This window comes from Mastomys coucha, unplaced genomic scaffold, assembly GCF_008632895.1.
Source record: "Mastomys coucha isolate ucsf_1 unplaced genomic scaffold, UCSF_Mcou_1 pScaffold19, whole genome shotgun sequence".
NCBI classification, from domain to species: domain Eukaryota; kingdom Metazoa; phylum Chordata; class Mammalia; order Rodentia; family Muridae; genus Mastomys; species Mastomys coucha.
Window position 1 is genome coordinate 17,221,675 of NW_022196901.1, and position 8,368 is coordinate 17,230,042.

The following is an 8,368-nucleotide window of genomic DNA, read 5'->3' on the forward strand; positions in this document are numbered from 1 at the left end:
GTGTAACCATACCGATTCCTTTGTTCCCCTAGACCCTTTTCCTATATAAACCCCTAACTTTCGAGCCTTGGGGTCGGCTCCACTATCTCCTGTGTGAGATAGGTGTGGTGCCGGCCCGGAGCGCCCCGAAATTAAAACCACCTCTTGTAATTACATCAGGACGGTCTCTCGTGATTCCTTGGGTGCATGTCCTCCCGAGATTTGAGTGGGGGTCTCTTCCCACAGGGGTCTTTCAGAGGTCAGGGATGGTGATTGATGTGTTAGAACAGCGGGTCGCATCAGGACATACCACACACTAGGCCCAAACAGTTCCACGAGTAAAAGGTTTAATTGAGAGGGAGAGAGAGAGCAGTAGTGCGCGTAGTGTGTGTGTGTGTGTCTGTGTGTGTGTGTGTGTGTGTCTCTGTGTGTGTGTGTGTGAGTGTGTGGGTTCTGATGTGGTGGCAGGTAAAGGTGGGAGGTGAGCCCAATGGATTCTGGGAATATGGAGCTGTTGCCCTGGCAACAGGTCTGTGAGGCCCACCCATGCGACGTCATGGGCTTTGGAGGCCCTGATGCTAACAGTGATTCCTCCTGAAGTTCTTTTATTGTTCAGGATTGTTTTGGCTATCCTGTGTTTTTTTATTTTTCCTTATGAAGTTGAGAATTGCTTGTTGAAGGTATATAAAAAATTGTGTTGGAATCTGTAGACTGCCTTTGGTAGGATGGTCATTTTCACTATTTTAGTCCTGCCTATCCTTGAGCATGTTCCAGGGACTTTCTATCTACTGATATCTTCTTCAGTTTCTTTCTTCAGGGTGTTGTTTCCCTCATTTCTTTCTCAGACATTTTATCATTTGTATAAAAGAGGTCTATGGATTTCTTTGAGTTAATTTTTTATCCAGCCACATTGCTGAAGTTGTTGATAAGCTGTAGGAGTTCTTTAGGGTTGCTTATGTATACAATCGTATTGAGAGGCTAAGTATACTCCATATTGGGGCCAGACACAATCTTAAAAGAAAAAGTCTAAGAACTTGACCTGCAGCTGAACCCAAGCTGCACCCAAGTACCAGGAATGACTCCATGGCTTTTCCTTGGCCATGAGTTCCTCTGGTTCCAACCTGGCTCAAACCTGTTTAGTGTAGCCCAAACCAGATCAGTCACCCGGGCAGTATCGAACCCTGACTGTGGTGGAGGCAGGGCAGTGGGGTAGTCGGGTCCATGGGGTTGGGGTGGTAGGAGGAGATACTGCAGAGCGTCTCCCAGCAGTGCACGTGCAGGACCAGCTCCAGTCATACGCCACCTTGGTGGCGTGGTAGAGGTCCTGCTTGTGAGGCTTCTGCTTGGTGTGCAGGTGCAGCTGGAGCACGGGATCTCCTCGAACTGGTTGGGGCGCATGTGGATGAACTTGTCCTGGGGCACCGGCTGGTTGGGGTCCCCCCGCAATCCCCCCCCCCCGTCTTGGCAAAGTTGGTCCAGTAGGTCATGATGTTCCATCTCTAGGATTTCCTCTTTATTGCTTCTATTTTCACTTTCACGTCTTGCACAGTTTTATGAAGGATATACTTCACCTGTTTAATTGAATTTTCCTTTATGTCTTTAAAGGATTCATTTGTTTCCACTTTGAAGACCTCTACCTGTTTGATTGTATTTTCTTGTACTTCTTTAAGGGATTTATTCATTTCCTCTTTAAAGACCAATATCATCTTTATAAGATTGGATTTAAGGTCATTTCCTTGTGCTTGAGTTGTGTTAGGGTATCCAGGACTTGCTGTAGGAGGGTGTGTGTGCTCTGAAAGTGTCATATTGTCCTAGCTTTTGTTGATTTTTTTTTTTTTTGAGGGCCTTTAGCCATTTGGATGGCTTTGGTCCCTGGATGTTCCTGTTGTAATAGATATTGGGAGGGAGGTTAACCTTGATGGTGCTGATTTGCCAGGCCTCTGATTGGTATCCTTGGGTTGCATCATTCCATATCGCATAGTTCAGGATCTGTAGATCCCATAAAGGTGGACAGAGGGGTGGCATGAGAGTGGATGTCCTCCTGTGCTAGCAGGCTGCTCAGGGCAGCTCGGCCTGCTCCAGAGGTCTCAGCAAGCAGGCAAGAAAAGTGGGGGAAGGGAAGTTTACTGTGTGGTTTAGGATCCACAGGTCTGATGAAGGTGGGTGAGAGATGGGTGGAGAATGGAGGTTCCCTTGGGAGAGCAGGCTGCTGAGGGCAGCTTAGGTGGCTTCAGAGCAGGTTAATATTTCTTGTTTGCTGTCTCTGATATATAACTGCTTGCTCACCTACAGTTACTCTCTTTTTTTTTTTTTTTTGATATTTACTATTTGTATCCAAATTTAGTCATTATCAAATGAATGGCATCTTGCTTTCAAGGACCATCAGAAGCTTGTATTCTGAGCTGCTGGCCTTCAAACTCTACTTGAACCTGTCCAGCTCCACCTCCAAAACCTTCTACAATTAACATTAGGCTAGGCTGTCCTAAACATTTTTTAATGAAAAGAAAAAGTTGTTTCATACAATATATTTTGACCATGCTTTCCCCTCTCCCAATTCCTCCCAGGTCCTTCCCCCTTACCCACTTACCCACTCACCAACATCATGCCCTTTCTTTATCTTAAAAAAAAAAAATGAAAAAACATACAAATCCACAAAAATCTAAACTTGAAAACCAAAATACACAAACAAACAAAAAACAGACATAAAAATGCCCCAAACAAAGCTATTTGAGGCAAAAAGTCAACAAAAAAATACTATCGAGTTCATATTGTGTTAGCCATCTACTCCCTGGCCCAGGACCTATGACCGAGCATCTCCTTATCCACAAACATTTGTCCTTTTATCAGTTGGATGAAGTGCCACACGACCAGGCATCCCTAACAGCTATGGGAGGGAACAGACCAGACATGATAGAAGGTCAGTGGGATTAATTTCTTGTGGTGACACATTTAACAGACATGATGGAAGGTCAGTGGGATTAATTTCTTGTGGTGACACATTTAACCACAGACATGATGGAAGGTCAGTGGGATTAATTTCTTGTGGTGACACATTTAACCAGTTAGATACAGTACATTGCAGGGCAGCAGGCAGACACATTTCTGTCCTTTGAATATACACAGTTACATAGATAAATACTATGGGTGTTTCCCACGGGCGGCCCTGAAATACGAGGTGCTGTAGCCTGGAAAAGTGTTCCACGAGGAAGAGGTATTATGAATTTGCAGTCTGGAGATCTAAACTTAGGGCATTAAATTTAACTGCATAGCAAGTGCTTAACAGACAGCCCTCTCTCTGGTCCTTTGCCTACTGTTTGTATCCATTTTAAAAGTAGTTTTGGCCTTTCCCTGGCAATTTCCTAATCCCCTGGAATTAGATGCTTAGTTAATCCCTGTGCACACTTACTGCTTGAAGAATACTGCAAGAATATAGGATTCACTTTCAAATTTCGTACTTTTCTTGTAGTATATTTTGTTTTTTTAATATATAATGAAAACACATGCTACCATTTTTGCTTTAAATAAGTGTTATAAGTAGTGGGAAATGAGGAAAATTAAGATATCTACTTAGCCAGGAGTCCCATTTGCCCATTTCAATGTTGGTAATCCTTCTGGTAGCCAGAATTTTTTTATAAAAGATTTATTTATTTATTTTATGTATGAGTGCTCTATCTGAATGTATACCCCAATGCCAGAAGAGGGCATCAGATCTCATTACAGAGGGTTGTGAGCCACCATGTGGATGCTGGGAATTGAACTCAGTTCCTCTGGAAGAGCAACCAGTACTCTTAACCACTGAGCCATCTCTCCAGCACGATAGCCAGAATTTTTACTCTCTAAAATATAATTAAATTTTATTGCTACCTCACGATTTGTCTTACATATTGAACATCATACATTTTAGTAGTTAAATATCTTGGAATGACTACAATAAAAACATTAAATGCATTTATATTAGCTGCTATGTAACTATTTCTGCAGCTAGTTCCTTGGGCAATCCGACTTTGTGCTTCGTTGGTTCATCTCTTTTTTTGTTTGTTTGTTTGTTTTGTTTTTTGTTTTGTTTTTGTTTTTGTTTTTGTTTTGAGACAGGGTTTCTCTGTATAGCCCTGGCTGTCCTGGAATTCACTCTGTAGACCAGGCTGGCCTCAAACTCAGAAATCTGCCTGCCTTTGCCTCCCAAGTACTTTTGTTTGAGAAGAAACCCACTTTCTCTTTCAGTTCTAACAGGTATTTTAGCTGAGCTTAGAATTTTGGGAAGACTTTTGTTTCCCCAGCATTTAAAATTATCATTTTACTGATTTCTGGTTGAATGGTTTGGGACAGAAACTAATAGTTATTTTTCTACCTAATGTATATATTTTTAAGCTACCTTCAAAATGTTCTTTTGGATGTGATGACTATAACTTTTAATTTTGTTTTTGTTGCTGTTAATGCTTCTCAGAGATTATGGGATCTTTAATTTGATATGTTTCGATCTTTTAAAAGAAATCCTTAGTCATTCTCTCTTCAAATACTTCTGTTTTCATTCTCTTCTCTTCTGAAATTTCAGTTACTTCTGTTGAGTTTGTTCCCTTTGGTGCTTTAACCCATCAAACACACTCACTAGTCTATGACTTTTCAAGTCTGGTCATTTCTGTTGGTCTATAGTCAAGGATTCACTGCTATGTTTCCTTCAGTTTATCAAATAAGCTGCTGAAGCCCTCAAATGTGTTCACTAGCTGCCACTGTGTCTGTGCATGTTATTATTCTCCTTCTGTTACCACACGCCTGACAGGAAGCACAATTCAGGCTTATTTGTTTGGGCTCAGGGTTTGTGGGTGCATTCTAAAATGGTGGGGGAAGCATGGCAGCAGAAGCCATGGAGGCAGAAATGTGAGGCTTGTATCTGAGCACACCAGGAAGCAGGGCTCACAGAGTGACTTGACACAGGGCTAACCCCCTCAGTGATCTGCTTCCTCCAGGTGACCCCTGCTTCCTAAACAGCTTCTCAAACAGGTACATCATCTGGAAACCAACTCAAAACACAGGAACCTTTGTCGACATTTTATATCCGAATTACAATACAGATGGAGTGTTTTTTAACGTCTATTTCATTTTTTTCCCACAGTCTATTTCCCTTAAAATTTCCCATCTGTTGTTTATCTTTATATTATTTTACAAATTCTTTAGCTTATTAATCAGAGCTTTTGTTTCTTTTGGTTTTTGTTTGTTTGTTTGAAACATAGCTTTACCATGTAGTCCTGATTGGCTTGGACCTGGCTATGTAAACCAGACTAGACTTGGATTCACAGAGATCAATCTGCCTCTGCCTCCCAAGTGCTAGAATTAAAGGTGTGAGCCACCATGTCTCTTAATCAGTTATTTAAATTCTACATCTGAGGTCTCACACACCTTATTTATCCCAGTAATCTTGTTGCTTTCCTGTCTTTTAGTGGTTTGTTTCATCCTACTTTGCAAAAGAATCTCTTATGTGGGTATGCTGGTACATAATTGGAATTCCAGAACTCAGGAAAGTAAGTCAGGAGGATTATGAGTTCAAAGCCAGCCTGAGTTAGCAAGACCACATCAATCAAACAAACAAACAAACAAAAATTTGAAAGATGTGGCTGTTTTGTGCATTTTTTATTGAACACTATCCATCATGTTATGAGCAGTCTGATTGGAGTAAATGGTATTTGTGCATGAGGGTTATTAATGTGAGAAATTCAATCATATAATCAAGATTAAGTTAAACTACTTTCATCTTCAAAATTGCCCTAGTGTTCCTTAGGTTTCCAATGAGGAGTGAAGAACTAGAGACAAGGTTTTTTGACTTTCTGATAAGGGCGCATGGCTGTTTTCTATAGAGGACAGGGGTTCTAACAAGGCTTTCAATTTTGATGGTGTGTGTGTGTGTGTGTGTGTGTGTGTGTTTAAGATGTGCACAAGCATGGATGGGTTAGGATACATGTGTGTGCATATGTACAGATGCATATGTGCTCCTGTTGAGACCAAAGCACAGTCTCAGGTGTTGTCCTCAGGAAAGCCATCTTTCTTCTTTGAGAGTATGTATCTCTTTTTGGCCTGTGTTGGCCTGAAGGTTAATAATTATTGGCTAGCTATTGAGTCCCTGTTGTCCCCTCCCCAACACTGGGATTAACAGTGCAAGTAACCACATTATTATTTATTTATATTATTTATTTTGTTTTATCCAGTGTAGAAGTTGCATGTATGTGTGTGTACCATGCGGATGCCTTGCACTCTTGGAGATTAGGAGAGGGTATTGGATCTCCTGGAACTAGAGTTGCAGATGATTTCAAGGCAAGAACTTTGCCAACTGAGCTAACTTCCCGTAAGGTGACTGGTCATTCTTTTTCTTCCAGACCTGCTGTGGTAGAGGTTCTCTCTTCCTCCATCTCGATTTTTCTTGTGAGGATCCAGTGAAGGTCAGGGAGATAAGCTGCTTGCTTTGCCTTCACGGTAGCCACTGCTGACTTCTACCAACTTTAAACTGGATGCTCTAACTTGTCCGTACAGCATATGTAGGTTTCTTCTTCATCTTTTCTGCCACAGGTAAGAGAGTGCCTCAGGACAACTCTCCTTCTGTGAGCCTGTATATTTTTAAACCACTTCTTAGCTATTCGATGGCTTAAAGAAGAAATAGAACATTTATCCAGCTTTAGTTGTTAGGTGGGGGGAAATGGTCTTTCCAGGTTTCTGCTTTTAAATATAAGTTCATATGTCTTCTTTTGTTTTGAAAGACCCCTGGGGGAGACCCCAACTCAAATCTCGGGAGGACGTGCACCCAAGGAATCATGAGAGACCGTCTTGATGTAATTACAAGAGGTAGTTTTTAATTTCAGGGCGCTCCAGTTCTGCACCACACCTATCTCACACAGGAGATAGTGGAGCCAACCATGAGGCTCAAAAATTAGGGGTTTATATAGGGAAAAGGTCTGGGTGAACAAAGAAATCAGTGTGGCCATACATGATTGGCTAGTTCAAATATTAACTATTACGTGCAGAACAGAGTGGAAAATTCCTAAAGTTGGTGTTAATCTGAGTCAACAGAGCATCTTGACCTTCTTCTATATCTTTTTGGCCTGTTTGTTCTCAGAATGTCTTAAAAGCTTGCTTATTTTTGCCCAGGCTTATTTGGACATATTCGACCTTGGTCCACTGTGTTTTTCTCAAACCTGCAATTTTCTCATTAGCCAGCACAAGTTTTAAATTTAACTCTTTCAGTTTCATGTTCCCCTTTATGCATCCTTCTACCCTTGGTTGGTGTAGGCTTAGACTTTTTTTTTCAAAACCTACTTTACTTACAATTCTTAAATGCTTCACCCTCTCTTCCAGCCCTTGAGCAGACCTGTTCAATGGTACTTCTTTGGGGTGATTCCACTCTTCATTGTCAGGATATCAGCAATTCAATTCAATAGCAAACACCAAAGATGAATCGGTAGTGGCAGCATGATCCAGAACAAACAGCAAGGCTCCACTGAATTGTCACAAATCAGTGGAAGTGGCCAGAATCAGCCAGAATACCATGAGAAGTTCTTTGGCACGTTTCTCTCTACAAAGTAAAGACCAGTGAAGACCAGTGAAGACCAGTGAAGACCAGTGAAGCAGTAAGGCTAGCCAAGAGTAAGGCGTGGCAGTGCAAGAGCATCCTCTCACTGTTTGTGGGGTTCTATTTATATTCTTTCTAAACATCACATGTCGTCTGAAGTGTCTGTTTTCAGCAAAATAGCAGGAGCCCCCTTACAAGACAGCTTCTGGGAAACATCACATGACACAACTGAGTTGTTAAGAAACCAGAAATTTCCACTTCAGGTTAGAAATATCTTTGATCATTGATTAAGAAGTCCTTAAATTTTTTCCACTCACGACCCCTTTATTCTCACAATTTTTTATGTCCTTTTTGTATGTAGATCAATATATAGAATAGATGCACTAATTAAACATTTAATGATACTGATAAAGAAATGTATTTAAAACAACCCTTTGGTGTACATAGAATCTTACCACTTTTTAAAGACAAAAGTAAACCTGGACCCAGGTGTAGTGGATTTGCTGCTTAGTTTTGATGTAAACACTTAAGTCTTGACAAAACATTTGATACTCAACATTTCCCAGAGTTAAAAAGTGGTCAAGATTTTGATCTTACAGGTTGTCAATGCTGAGACTGTCACTTCCCAAAATGGCAGAAGTGTATTATACTGGCTGGTTTTGTGTGTCAACTTGACACAGGCTGGAGTTATTACAGAGAAAATAGCTTCAGTTGGGGAAGTGCCTCCATGAGATTCAGCTGTGGGACATTTTCTCAATTAGTGATCAAGGGGAGTAGGGCCCCTTGTGGGTGGTGCCATCCCTGGGCTGGAAGTCTTGGGTTCTATAAGAAAGCAAG